Source organism: Podarcis bocagei (genome assembly GCF_964188305.1).
Source record: "Podarcis bocagei genome assembly, chromosome: 12".
In the NCBI taxonomy this organism is placed as follows: domain Eukaryota; kingdom Metazoa; phylum Chordata; class Lepidosauria; order Squamata; family Lacertidae; genus Podarcis; species Podarcis bocagei.
Window position 1 is genome coordinate 62,609,814 of NC_138137.1, and position 15,000 is coordinate 62,624,813.

Genomic DNA, 15,000 nt, shown 5'->3' on the forward strand with positions numbered 1-15,000 from the left:
GGATAAATTGATAGGTGAAAGAATCAATTTTTACTGTGCTGGTTAGGGGGGTCGGTGGGATATATCAGGACTGGGGTGGTTTCAAAATGTTCTTATGTGTTGTATGTTAATTTCTATTTCTATTTTTTCCCTTTTACCTTCATGCCTGCAGCTGACTTTTCCTCCAGCTCCTCTTCTCCCTTCGTCAGGCGAAGCTTCCTCCTCCTCCTCCTCCTTTTCAGAGCAGGAATTCAGCATATAGACCTAAGAAATATCAATAATGTCCATTATTTTCCCAAGAAGGGAAAGAGGGGTCCCCGTCCAAGCAGACCTAGAATATTTCAAGCCCAGATTGCAGTGGAAGAAAGAATCAAGTGGGAAAGGAGCCAGCAGACAACAAACGGGAAGAAATGTGCTTTCCCCCCTGTTTCTTCTTTCTGAACCCCTTTCCCAAGAATCATATATTATTTATTATTATTATTATTATTATTATTATTATTATTATTATTATTATTATTATGGTGCATCTAGCTGGAAGGGGCCTCAAGGGTCATCCAGTCCAACCCGCTGCAAGGCAGGAATCTGCGAAGGAACCACAAGGGTTCATTTAATAATGATGATAATAATAATAATAATAATAATAATAATAATAAGTGGAGGAATTGGGATTTGGAGGAATTAGCTGGTTCCAAAACCAAGCTGTGCTTCCTCTGCACAATACACTGTTCAGCTCCAGTTTCCAATACAGTTTTCAAGGCAGCCTGAGAGGGAAAGCAATGGAGATGGGAAGTTTTATTTTATATAAAGAATAAACAGAATTCTTCTTATCACAGCCAGTTCCTCTGGAGTTGCTTCTCCCCCCAATTCGAATAAATAGAAATACTATACCGTTAAGGCTTAGGGTGTCCCCCTTGGGTGGGTGTGATTAATAATAATTTAACATTTAATAACAATAATTTATTACTGTTTTCCAGCCACCAACAGTATTTTTTTAAAAAAACGAGAAAACATCATATACTAGAAACTTCCCTCACCCTTTTAGCAGAATAACCATTAGAATTATAATGAGAACCATTGAAAAATGAAGGAGAATCCTCATTTATTCCCCTTCCCCAGCTGCTCCCCACAGAATATTAAAAACGGGACAACACATACTGTATGGCAAACTTCACCACGCCTTTTCCAATACTAAAAATAAAAATAATTTAAAAAGCGCTGCTAATAATCCTTTATTGTAATAAAAACGCGCCAAAACTGCTGGGCGTGGGAAACAGCTGAGGAGAAGCAGCTGAGAAACAGCTGGGAGGAGAAAGAGCGGAAAACGCCTGGCCCTGCCCACAGCCCGGCCTGGGATTGGCCCAAAGGCCGACCTATCGCGGCCGAAGGCCCTCCACCAACATGGCAGCGGGGGCGCCTCTTCTGCCCTTTCTGTTGCCCTGGTCCAAAATGGCCGCCCTAGGAACCCCCTCGCTCAGCGCACGCGCCCAGCAGTCGCAGCAGCAGTAAGCTCGGCGGCGATAGGTCGGCCTTTGGGCCAATCCCAGGTCGGGCTGTGGGCGTGGCCAGGCCTTGGGCGCGTGTTCTCCTCAGCGTCTCCGTCGCCATTTTGTGGAAGGAAGCGCGTGAGGTTGGTCGAGTCTGGGAGACTCTCTCTCTCTCTTGTGGGGAGCGGGCGGGAAAGAAGAAGAAGAAAGGATGATCCTCATGGCTTTTTCAATTATTCTTATTCTTATTAGAAAAGGCTGAGGGAAGTTTGTAACATATTACGTTTTGTCGAATTATTTAATATTCTGTTGGGGAAGGGGAAGAAATGAGGATTATCCTTCATTATTAAATTGTAATCATTATTGTAGTGGGTATTCTTATAAAAGGGTGAGGGAAATTGGTCGTTTTATCGTTTTTTAAAATACTCTTGGTGACTGGGAAAGAGCAACACATTATTATTATCATTAATTTTATTAATATTCAAAAAGGGTGAGGGAAATTTGTCGTTTTATGGCTTTTAAAATAATCTTGGTGACTGGGAAAGAGTAATACATAATTATTATTATCATTAATTTTATTATTATAAAAGGGTGAGGGAAATTTGTCATTTTATCGTTTTTTAAAATACTCTTGGTGACTGGGAAAGAGTAACACATTATTATTATCATTAATTTTATTATTATTGTTATTATTTTAAAAGGGTGAGGGAAGTTTGTAGTGTATGATGTTTTGTCAGTTTTAAAAAAATATTCTGTTGATGGCTGGGAAATAGCAATACATTATTAATATAATTAAATGTTAAATTATTATTATCATAAATCACAGCCACCCAAGGGGGACATGGCCTCTTCCCCCCTAAGCCTTAGTAGTATACTATTTTTATATATTGGAATTGCGGGGAGAAGCAATAATGATAATAATTTATTCTTTATTTAAAATAAAGTGCAGATCTCCATTGCTTTCCCCCTCAGGCCGCCCTTAATGTATTGAAAACTGCTTGAAGTGGTGCTTTTGTAACCAGCTAATTCCTCCAGATCCCAATTCCTCCACTTATTATTATTATTATTAAATGAACCCTTCTGGTTCTTTCGCAGATTCCTGCGTTGCGGCGGGTTGGACTGGATGACCCTTGGGGTCCCTTCCAGCTAGATGCACCATTATGTGATTCTTGGGGAAGTACTTAAGAAAGAAGAAACAAGGAAAAATAAAGAAGAGAAACACATTTCTTCCAGTTAGACCGTATGATGGCTCCTAGGGAAGGGAGGCTCCTTTCCCACTTGATTCTTTCTTCCATTGGAATCTGGGCTGGACATATTCTAGGTCTGCTTGGACGGGGACCCCTCTTTCCCTTCTTGGGAAAATAATTGACATTATTGATATTTCTTAGGTCTGCTCTGCTGAATTCCTGTTCTGAAAAGGAGGAGGAGGAGGAAACTTCGCGTGATGAAGGGAGAAGAGAAGATGTCGGAAAAGTCATGAAGGTAAAATGGAAAAAAATAGAAAGACATATTAACATATAACATATAAGAACATTTAAAAAAAAAACCACTCCTGATATATTACACCCACCCAAGTGGGGCTTGGCCCCATCCCCCGTAACCACCACAGTACAGTACAGTAAAAATATAGTAGAATAATTTTATTTATTTGATTGGGGTAGGCTAGAGCCTCCTGGCTTCTCCTATGCTGGTGAGGTATGTCTATTTTTCCCTGTTCTTGTTAGGCTGTCAGAAGGTGACAAAGCAATGGGTTGGAAACTTAATTTCTGCAGTTGAACCATTGCTTGAACCAGGTAATTACTCAAGGCACCGATTTTTCATCTCTCGATTTATCCACATAATCCAACCAGAGATCCAAAAGTGGTACACTTGCACGTTAAATCTTAAGATAAATGTTTTGGAAGAGGCATAAATTAAAAAAGAGAATTAATTTGCAAGGAAGCCCAGATAATTAGTGAGGCAGAGCTGGCTGGTTTGTCTAATGGAGCATCCAAAACCCAGTTTGGGTCTAGAAGACCCAGTTTGCCCTCTCGCCCCAGCCTTAAGGGCAACCCCCATTGCTTTCTGTTTGATTTTTTGAGCAGATACTCTGAATTGAACAGCACAAGAAGAAATGGGGACCAGCCCCTGCTGTAGTGGGCAGCACTAAAAGCCGTTTGAGTAATTCAGATCAATAAAGTAGGAATATTTAATATTTACAAACCAGCAACTTGACACCAGTTTGGGACACTTGCATAAGCTTGCAATGTTAAGAGAGGTGCTCTAAAGAAAAGCACTTTCTACATTTATCAGTCTTCAGAGTAGGCTCATGGTTTTTCCTTGGCCTGGAGGTTAGCATATCTGCAATCAGCCCGAGAACTTCAGGCAGGAATAAAGGGGATGGCAAGCGGGGCTTCCTGGCGGAACCGAACTTGCAGCTGCAGAAGGGTGGATTCCTGCCTTGTAGCAGGTTGGACTGAATGACCCTTGGGGTCCCTTCCCGATATATACTCACCCACTCACCCACCATCATAGGATTCTTTGGAAAGTGCTTCAGAATACAGTTTGGGGGTGGTTGTGTGTGTCAGCCCTTAAAAATCAACTGTGCAGTGTGCTCCACAGCAGGGGCGAAGCAACGATTTAAGGCTGTCTCCCGCTATGCACCCAGGCTGGGAGCCCCAATGGCACGAGACTAAGTGGGCTGAGCCCCTGCAAGAGGGGCCCAAACTAAAAGCCAGTTGAATCATTTACATTGGCAAACACTGGCACGGATGTTTGCGTTTTGGACATTTGCTGCAGTTTGTAATGTTAAGAGAGGTGTTTTAAAGAAAAACACTTTATACACTCATGAGCATTCCCTTAGAGCAGGCTCATGGTTGTTTCCTTTTCTGGAGGCATAAATGTTCTTAGCAGATGTACAATCCCCCCGAAGGCTTCAGGCCTCCTCCTGACTGTTGAAAAGCTTTTGGGGAGACTGTAAGCAGCACCTCCTCCGCTCCCAGTTAGCAAAAGGGGGTGGCAAGGGGTGCTTCATGGCGCAACTTGCAGCTGCAGTTTAAAGTGCCTTAAAAGTGCCATTTCATAGGGCAACACTGACAGCACAACCAATGTTGGTGGTTCTCCTGCATATTCCTGCCTTGCCGTGGGCTGGGCTGGATGACCTTTGGGGTCCCTTCCAGATATAGATATATATGCAGCATCATAGGATGTGAGTGCTTAGTATGAGCACCAAGGTTGCAGGGGGATCTCCATAAGAGACGCCTGTATATTCCTAAGAGCTGCAAAGTGCCACAGAAAGCAGAACCAGAAAAACATACCTCCCGGTTAGTTGTATGATGGCCAACAACTTCCCCTTCCCAGCCTGCTACTTTATTCTGTCTTGCATAGCAATACAAAAGGTGGGTGCCTGTTATATACTCCTCAGTTCATCTGAAAGAAATCAGGCCCGCAGGTTTGCTGTGTTCCTTAATGTCAGATTCTGTGGATCTATTATCACCCATATGTTTCGGGCATAAGCCTACTTAGGCATGGAAAACAAAAGGGTGGGGGAAAGGGAGGGTTTCTGAAATGAGTGGACTTCCCTGCACACACTTCAGGGCAGAAGGGGGAGATAAAGGGAATGCTCTACCTTCTCTCCCCTAATCTGTCTTCCCTACCTAATCATGGCGGACAAAGTCCCACCTTCAGTGCCTGCCCGGAAGAGGAGCAGCACCCATACAGAGAACGGTAGGAGCCAGATTGTCCAGGAATCTTCTGGGTAAGGAGGGGTGAGGGTTTTCTTCACCAACACCAGTGTGCAGTGCATACACAACTGTAGAAACGAGTCAGAATAAACAGGCTTCCCAAAAAGTATTTTCTTTCTACCCTAAATTCCCAAATTCCCCTAATCCTGGGGTCAGGAAGTCAGCTTTGTTTTGGGACTGCCCTGCAATGCACACCTGCCTATGCTCTGAGGCTGCAGGTGCAGGAAAATCTCTTCATTTCCCTAATGAAAATGGTACTTCTAGACAAGTGCACAACAACCTGGACAATTTGGGGTTGGAGTAAAGAAGGCCACGGAAAGTCTAGTTTTTAACTAGGGGTCAAAGGTCAGAAAGAAGGGACGCGGGTGGCGCTGTGGGTTAAACCACAGAGCCTAGGACTTGCCGATCAGAAGGTTGGCAGTTCTAATCCGTGCGATGGGGTGAGCTCCCGTTGCTGGGTCCCTGCTCCTGCCAACCTAGCAGTTCGAAAGCACGTTAAAGTGCAAGGAGATCAATAGGTACCGCTCAGGCAGGAAGGTAAACGGCGTTTCTGTGCTCTGCTCTGGTTCGCTAGAAGTGGTTTAGTCATCCTGGCCCCATAACCCGGAAGATGTGCGCCGGCTAATAAAGTGAGATGTGCACTGCAACCCCAGAGTCTGCCACGACTGGACCTAATGGTCAGGGGTCCTTTTACCTTTGACAAAGGTCAGAAGTTGTAAGTCTGCTGTTGTAAGTCTAGCGGTTGGGGTTTGGGTCATTGTTAGGGTTGGGGTTAGGCTTCGGGATCAGGGTCAGGGCCTCCCCCTGACAGTTGAAATGCTCCCAGGGAGGATGTAAGCAGCACTTCCTCTGTTTCCAGTCAAGAATAGTGCATGGCCATGTTGGCTTCATGGCTGAACTTGCAGCTGCAGGAGAGATGTGCCATTTAAGAGGGCAACATTTGCTGCACAACCAAGTTTGCAGGATTATTCCCCATAAGGGACTCCTGCATGTTCCTACGATGCAGTGGGTTGGGCTGGATGACCTTTGGGGTCCCTTCCAGAGGTTTATATTCCATCATTATTCTTTGGAAAGGGCTTCAGAAAGAAGAAAGAGAAATAGCGTTTCTTAAAGTTAGTTGTATGATGGGAAAGAAGCCTTGGTTCCTGTGAGCTCCTTTGTTATTCCTTGTACGTTAATTGGAGCTTGGCAGATCCTGTGCATATTTTTACACGGACCCCTCTTTCAGTTCTTCTGGAAAAAAATCTGCCCTCCTTTTATTTCTCAGGTCTCTATGGGGCTTGCTGAATTCCTGATCCCCAAAAAGGGAAGGAGAAGGGGAAGCTTCGCCTGACGGAGGGAGGGAGAAGAGGGAATCTTTTGAGATGCCAGTGCCCCAAAGTAGCCAGTGCCAGGGCCCTCCTGCTGCCGTCTTGTGGGGCGAGAGGGGGAACGGGGATCTTTGGGCACAAGTCCCAAACAGCTCCTTTAACCAAACACCTGATTCGCCCAGCAGCGTGGCCACCAAAGGAAAGAGAAGAAAAAGAGGCACGGCAGCCCACTTCCATCCCCTGGAAAAGCTTAGCAAGGAGCAAAGGGAACGTTGGGAAATACCTAGCTATCTCTCTAAATTGGTAAGACCGCACAGTCCCTACACCTCCACAAGGCCTGGCCCTTTCCAGAGGTGCAGCCTGCCTTCTCCAAAGGAGGATTTCAGCTCAAACAGCTGGTTGAAAAGTCTCTTTTCCTCTCCTCACACCCGTAACCCTGGCAACCTCCCAGAGAAAAGTCTCTATTGCTTGATGGTCAGGGAGATTGTATTTTCTCACAGTCGCTCTAAAAATTGAAACCCTAGCATTTAGTAATCTCTTAATGCAGTTTTGGGGTGCGTTTGTGTGTGTCAGTCCTTAAAATTCAACTGTGCAAAGATATAAGCCTGTCCCCTGCCATGCACCTAGGCTGGGAGCCCCAATGGCATGAGACTAAGTGGGCTGAGCCCCTGCAAGAGGGGCCCAAACCAAAAGCCAGTTGAATCATTTACATTGACAAATACTGGCACGTATTTGTATGCATTTTGGAAATCTGCAGCAGTTTGTAACGTTAAGAGAGGTGTTTTAAAGAAAAGCACTTTATATACTCATGAGTATTCCCTTAGAGCAGGTTCATGGGTTTTTTCCCTTTTCTGGAGGCATAAATGTTCTTAGTAGATGCACAATCCCCCTGAAGGCTTCAGACCTCCTCCTGACTGTTGAAATGCTCCTGGGGAGACTGTAAGCAGCACCTCCTCCGCTCCCAGTCAGGATAAGGGGATGGCAGGGTGTGCTTCATGGCGCAACTTGCAGCTGCAGTTTAAATTGCCTTAAAAGTGTCATTTCATAGGGCAACACTGATGGCACAACCAAGGCTGCTGGGTCTCCTGCATATTCCTGCCTTGCCGTGGGCTGGGCTGGATGACCCTTGGGGTCCCTTCCAGATATAGATATATATGCAGCATCATATGATTGTTTGGAATGTGCTTGAGAAAGATGAAACAGAAATAGCATTCCTTTAAGTTACAGGATGCAGGTGGCGCTGTGGGTTAAACCACAGAGCCTAGGACTTGGCGATCAGAAGGTTGGCGGTTCGAATCCCCGCGACGGAGTGAGCTCCCTTTGCAGGGTCCTTGCTCCTGCCAACCTAGCAGTTCGAAGTACAAGTAGATAAATGGGTATCGCTCCGGCGGGATGGTAAACGGCATTTCTGTGCGCTGTTCTGGTTCGCCAGAAGTGGCTTAGTCATGCTGTATGCCGGCTCTGTCGTGCAAGAAAGCGAGATGAGCGTTGGAACCCCAGAGTCATCCGTGACTGGACCTAATGGTAAGGGGTCCCTTTATCTTAGTGCTCTCAGGGAGGATGTAAGCAGCACTTCCTCTTTTTCCAGTCAAGAATAGTGGATGGCCATGTTGGCTTCCTGGCTGAACTTGCAGCTGCAGGAGAGGTGTGCCATTTAAGAGGGCAACATTTGCTGCACAACCAAGTTTGCAGGATTATTCCCCATAAGGGACTCCTGCATGTTCCTGCGAAGCAGCAGGTTGGACTGCATGACTTTTGGGGTCCCTTCCAGAGGTTTACATACCATCGTTATTCTTTGGAAAGGGCTTCAGAAAGAGAAATAGTGTTCCTCAAAGTTACTTGTATGATGGGAAAGTAGCCTCACTTCCTGTGAGCTCTCTTATTATTCCTTGCACGTTAATTGGAGCTTGCAGATCCTTTGCCTGTTTTTACACGGACCCCTATTCAGTCCCCCCCCCCCCCGTTATTTCTCAGGTCTCTATGGGCTGTGCTGAATTCTTGCTCTGAAAAAGGGGGAGTAGAAGGAAGGGGGAAGTTTTGCCTGATGGAGGGAGCAGAGGGGCCGTCCTGCTGCTTGCTTTGTGGGGTGAGAGGGGGAAAGGGGATCTTTTGAGACAAGTCCGAAACAGCTCCTTTAACCAAACACCTGATTCGCCCAGCAGCGTGGCAGTGAAAGGAAAGAGAAGAAAAATAGGCAAGGCAGCAGTTGGAAAAGATGGGTTGCCTGCATGGGCTCTGATTTATTCCTTAAGGCCGAATGCTACCTCTGCCTAAGTCCACTTCCATCTACTGGAAACACTTCTTGGCAGCAAGGAGCAAAGGGAACGTTGGGAAATACCTAGCTATCTCTCTAAATTGGTAAGACTGCACAGTCGCTACACCTCCCCAAGGCCTGGCCCTTTCTACAGGGGCAGCCTGCCTTCTCCAAAGGAGGATTTCAGTTCAAACAGCTGGTTGAAGTGTCTCTTTTCCTATCCTCACACCCGTAACCCTGGCAACCTCCCAGAGAACAGAGTCTATTCTTCGATGTTCAGGGAGATTGCACTTTCCCATGGTCTCTCCAAAAATGGAAACCCTAGCATTTAGTAATGTTTTAATAAAGTTTGGGGGTGTTTCTGTGTGTCAGTCCTTAAAGTTCAACTGTGCAAAGATTTAAGCCTGTCCCCCGCTATTCACATAGGCTGGGAGCCCCAACGGCATGAGACTAAGTGGGCTGAGCCCCTGCAATGGGCCCAAGCCAAAAGCCAGTTGAATCCGTTACATTCACAAACACTGGCACGGATGTATGCGTTTTGGACATTTGCAGCAGTTTCTAATGTTAAGAGAGGTGTTTTAAACAAAAAACACTTTATACACTTTCGAGCAATCCCTTAGAGCAGGCTCATGGTTGTTTCCGTTTCTTGGGGTATAAATGTTCTTAGCAGATGTACAATCCCCCTGAAGGTTTTAGGCCTCCTCCTGACTGTTGAAATGCTCCTGGGGAGACTGTAAGCAGCACCTCCTCCGCTCCCAGTCAGGATAAGGGGATGGCAGGGTGTGCTTTATGGCGCAACTTGCAGCTGCAGTTTAAATTGCCTTAAAAGTGTCATTTCATAGGGCAACACTGATGGCACAACCAAGGCTGCTGGGTCTCCTGCATATTCTTGCCTTGCTGTGGGCTGGGCTGGATGACCCTTGGGGTCCCTTCCAGATATAGATATATATGCAGCATCATATGATTGTTTGGAATGTGCTTGAGAAAGATGAAACAGAAATAGCATTCTTTTAAGTTACGGGATGCGGGTGGCGCTGTGGGTTAAACCACAGAGCCTAGGACTTGGCGATCAGAAAGTCGGTGGTTCGAATCTGCGCGACGGGGTGAGCTCCCTTTGCTTGGTCCCTGCTCTTGCCAACATGGCAGCTTGAAAGCACGCCAAAGTGGAAGTAGATAAATGGGTACCGCTTCGGCGGGATGGTAAACTGCATTTCCTTGCGCTGCTCTGGTTTGCCAGAAGCGGCTTAGTCCTGCTGGCCACATGACCCGGAAGCTGTATGCTGGCCCCCTTGGCGAGTAAAGTGAGATGAGAGCTACAACCCCAGAGTCTGTGACTGGACCTAATGGTCAGGGGTCCTTTTGCCTTTAACAAAGGTCAGAAGGTGTAAGTCTGCTGTTGTAAGTGCAGGCGTTGGGGTTTGGGTCATTGTTAGGGTTGGGGTTAGCGGTCAGGGCCTCCCCCTGACGGTTGAAATGCTCCCAGGGCGGATGTAGCAGAGGTGTGGATCCCTAAACTATACCTAAGCAAACTTTAAAGTGCCATTTAAGAGGGCAACATTTGCTGCACAACTAAGGTTGCAGGATGGTTCCCCGTAAGGGACTCCTGCATGTTCCTGTGATGCAGCGGGTTGGACTGGATGACCCTTGGGGTCCCTTCCAGAGGTTTATATTCCATCATTATTCTTTGGAAAGGGCTTCAGAAAGAAGAAAGAGAAATAGCGCTCCTTATAGTTAGTTGTATGATGGGAAAGAAGCCTCACTTCCTTTGAGCTCCCTTATTATTCCTTCACATTAATTTGATCTTGGCGGATCCTGTGCCTGTTTTTACATGGACCCCTCTTTCAGTTCTGAAAAAAATCTGCCCCCCTGTTATTTCTCAGGTCTCTATGGACCGTGCTAAATTCCTGCTCCCAAAAAGGGGGAGGAGAAGGAAGGGGGCAGTTTTGCGGGTCAAAGAGGGGGAGAAGAGTGGCTAGAGGGAGAACGGGGATCTTTTGATCCAAACAGCTCCTTTAACCAAACACCTGATTCGCCCAGCAGCGTGGCAGCGAAAGGAAAGAAGAAATAGAGGCAAGGCAGCAGTGGAAAAAGATGGGCTGCCTGCATGGGCTCTGCTTTACTCCTTAATGCCGAATGTCACATCTGCCTAAGTCCACTTCCATCCACCGGAAACGCTTCTTCGCAGCAAGGAGCAAAGGGAACCGTGGGAAATACCTAGCCATCTCTCTAAATCGGTAAGACCGTTAGTCCTTTTCAGAGGTGCTGCCTGCCTCTCCAAAGGTGGATTTCAGCTCAAACAGCTGGTGGAGGTGTCTCTTTTCCTCTCCTCACACCCGTAACCCTGGCAACCTCCCAGAGAAAAGTCTCTATTGCTTGATGGTCAGGGAGATTGTATTTTCTCACAGTCGCTCTAAAAATTGAAACCCTAGCATTTAGTAATCTCTTAATGCAGTTTTGGGGTGCGTTTGTGTGTGTCAGTCCTTAAAATTCAACTGTGCAAAGATATAAGCCTGTCCCCCGCCATGCACCTAGGCTGGGAGCCCCAATGGCACAAGACTAAGTGGGCTGAGCCCCTGCAACGGGGCCCAAACCAAAAGCCAGTTGAATCATTTACATCGAGAAATACTGGCATGGATTTATGCGTTTTGGAAATTTGCAGCAGTTTGTAATGTTAAGAGAGGTGTTTTAAACAAAAAACACTTTATACACTCATGAGCATTCCTTTAGAGCAGGCTCATGGTTTTTCCCCTTTTCTGGAGGCATAAATGTTCTTAGCAGATGTACAATCCCCCCGAAGGCTTCAGGCCTCCTGGCTGTTGAAATGCTCCTGGGGAGACTGTAAGCAGCACCTCCTCCGCTCCCAGTCAGGAAAAGGGGGTGGCAGGGTGTGCTTCATGGCGCAACTTGCAGCTGCAGTTTAAAGTGCCTTAAAAGTGTTATTTCATAGGGCAACACTGATGGCACAACCAAGGTTGGTTGGTGGTGCTTCTGTATATTTCTGCCTTGCCGTGGGCTGGGCTGGATGACCTTTGGGGTCCATTCCAGATATAGATATATATGCAGTATCATATGATTCTTTGGAATGTGCTTGAGAAAGAAGAAACACATTTGTGGAGTAAACGATGCAGTACAAACGATGGGTGCGTCTTTTATACCCCTACTCTTTCAGTTCATCTGAAAGAAATTGGGTGCACTGATAATTCTCTGTGCTTCGTTCCTTAATGTTAGATTTTGTGGATTTATTACCACCCTTATGTTTTGGGCACAAGCCTACTCCTACATGGTGGGGGGAACGAGGGTTTCTGAAATGAGTGGGCTTCCCTGCGCACACTTCAGGGCAGAAGGGGGAGATGGAGAGAACGCTCTGCCTTCTCCCCCCTAATCTGTCTTCCCTCCCTAATCATGACAGAAAAGGTCCCACCTTCAGCACCTGCCCGGAAGAGGAACAGCATCCATACAGAGAACGGTAGGAGCCAAATTGTCTTGAAATCTTCTGGGTTTGAGGGGGTGAGCGTTGGGATGGGACCCCTGTTTCCTGCGCTTGCACCAGGATCAGTCTGTGGTTTCATTCACCAACATCAGTGTCAGAATAAACAGGCTTCCAAAAAATTACAGTCTTTATCCCCTAACCCTAATTCCCCTAAGACCCGGGTCAGGAAGGCAGTTTTGTTTTGGGATGCCCTGCAAGGCATACCTGAGGCCGCAGCTGGGGAAAAATCTCTTTATGAGATGTTTTCTCTAATGAAAAAGGTACTTCTAGCCAGATGCAAAGCAAGCTGGACAATTTGTGACCTTGCAGCTCCAGGAGAGGTTTGCCATTTACGAGGGCAAGATTTGCTGCACAACCAAGGTTGCAGGATTGTTCCCCATAAGGGTGTCCTGCATATTCCTGCCATGCAGCGGGTTGGACTGGATGACCCCTGGGGTGCATTTCAGAGGTTTATATACCATCATTATTCTTTGGAAAGGGCTTCAAAAAGAAGAAAGAGAAATAGTGTTAAATGTTCTTAATAGATGTACTATGCCCCCGAAGGCTTCAGGCCTCCTGACTGTTGAAATGCTCCTGGGGAGACTGTAAGCAGCACCTCTTTCGCTCCCAGTCAGGAAAAGGGGATGGCAAGGGGTGCTTCATGGCACAACTTGCAGCTGCAGTTTAAAGTGCCTTAAAAGTGCCATTTGATAGGGCCACACTGACAGCACAATAAAGGTTGGTGGTGTTTTTCCTGCATATTCCCGCCTTGCAGTCGGTTGGGCTGGATGACCCTTGGGGTCCCTTCCAGATATATTTATGTAGCATCATATTCTTTGGAATGTGCTTCAGAAAGAAGAAACAGGGAAACATAACTTCCTGTTAATTGTATGATGGCCAAGTACTTCCCCTTCCCTGTTAGCTGCTTTATTTCGCCTGTTTTATACTCCTACTCTTTCAGTTCATCTGAAAGAAATCAGGCCCACTGAGATTTCTCTGTATGGGCTGTGCATTCTTCCTTAGTGTCATTGGGCAGAAGCCTGCTTAGGCATGGAAAGGGTGGGCGAAAACAAGGGTTTCTGAAGTGAGTGGTCTTCCTTGCGCACACTTCCAGGCAGAAGGGGGTGATGGAGGAAATGCTCTGCCTCCCGCCTCCCAATCGGGTTGGACAAGGTCTTCATCCCACCTTCAGCGCCTGTCTGGAAGAGGAGCAGCACCCATACTGAGAACGGTAGGAGACAAATTGTCTTGGGATCTTCTGGGTTTGAGAGGGTGAGCGTTTGGATAGGACCCCTGTCTCCTAAAGCAGTGCGCTTTTGCCAGGATTGGGCTGTGGTTTTCTTCAAGACCAGTGTGCACCTGCATGCACAATTGTAGAAACGAGTCAGAATAAACAGGCTTCCAAAAAAGTATAGTTTTTATACCGTAATCCTAACGCTTTGGGTCACGAAGGCAGTTTTGTTTTGGGAGTGCCCTGCAATGCGCACCTGAGTCTGCAGGCGCAGAAAAATCTATTCTAATTTGGGGTAGAAGTAATAAAGGGCATGCAAAGTCTAGTTTTTAACTAGGGGTCAAAGTTCTGAAAGAAGGGACGCAGGTGGCAGTGTGGGTTAAACTGTGGTGCTCTGGTTTGCCTGAAGCGGCTTAGTCATGCTGGCCACATGACCCAGAAGATGTTCGCCGGCTAGTAAAGTGAGATGTGCACCGCAACCCCAGAGTCGGCCACGACTGGACCTAATGGTCAGGGGTCCCTTTACCTTTGTCAAAGGTCAGAAGTTGTAAGTCTGCTGCTCTAAGTCTGTGGGTTAAGATTTGGGTCATCATTAGGGTTGGGGTTAGGGAGAGGCTTGGGGTTAGGCTTAGGGGTCAGGGTCAGGGCCTCCCATTGACTTTCGAACTGCTTCCATGAAGGATATAAGCAGCCCTTACTTTGTTTCTAGTCAAGAATTATGGATGGCCATGTTGGCTTCATGGCTGAACTTGCAGCTGCAGGGGAGGTTTGCCATTTAAGAGGGCAAGATTTGTTGCACAACCAAAGTTGCAGGATTTTCCCCATAAGGGACTCCTGCATGTTCCTGCCATGCAGTGGTTTGGACTGGATGACCCTTGGGGTCCCTTTCAGCAGGTTTATATACCATCATTATTCTTTTGAAAGGGCTCCAGAAAGAATAAAGAGAAATAGCGTTAAATTTTATTAGCAGATGTACAATCCCCCCGAAGGCTTCAGGCCTTCTCCTGACTGTTGCAAAGCTCCTGGGGAGACTGTAAGCAGCACCTCCTCCGCTCCCAGTCAGCAAAGGGGGTGGCAAGGTGTGCTTCATGGCACAACTTCAGCTGCAGTTTAAATTGCCTTAAAAGTGCCATTTGATAGGGCAACACTGACGGCACAACCAAGGATGGTGGTGGTTCTCCTGCATATGCCTTGCAGGGGTTTAGGGTTGTGGTTTTAGGGTTAGGGTTGTTAGGGTTTTGGGGTTAGGGGTTAGGGTTAGGGGGTTAGGGTCGGGGTTAGGGTTAGGGTTGTTGGCTTTTTGCAGTATAGTGACGCTGCAGAGAGCTTGCTGGGGAGATCATGCATTAAAAGGAAAGGACTCAAAAATAACTTAAAGAAGGTTTTAATAAGAAAAACAAAAACTCCATTTACACTAAATACATTAACAAACAAACATGACCCAACCACCAACCCATCCCCCAGGGTAATGGGATAGCTAGGTGCTGCTCTTTATATACTACACCCAGATGCTGACACACCTTAATCAAATACAACTCAGCAGCACCTGCT

At 46.6% G+C, this 15,000-nt stretch overlaps 2 long non-coding RNA genes across 3 annotated transcripts; one reads left to right on the forward strand and one right to left on the reverse strand.

Moving 5' to 3' along the window:
• The first annotated feature begins 1,539 nt into the window (after positions 1-1,539).
• Positions 1,540-13,695, forward strand: LOC308569825. 2 transcript variants are annotated; one of them, XR_014000888.1, is made up of 4 exons: positions 1,540-1,606; positions 2,852-2,945; positions 10,787-12,163; positions 13,392-13,695. It is a non-coding gene; the product is annotated as an uncharacterized lncRNA (long non-coding RNA). The 2 variants fall into 2 exon arrangements; XR_014000889.1 differs by having other exon boundaries at positions 10,790-12,163.
• Positions 3,003-12,531, reverse strand: LOC308569826. Its single transcript, XR_014000890.1, has 2 exons — positions 12,444-12,531; positions 3,003-5,380 (listed from the first exon to the last, which is right to left on the reverse strand). It is a non-coding gene; the product is annotated as an uncharacterized lncRNA (long non-coding RNA).
• Positions 13,696-15,000: the final 1,305 nt, after the last annotated feature.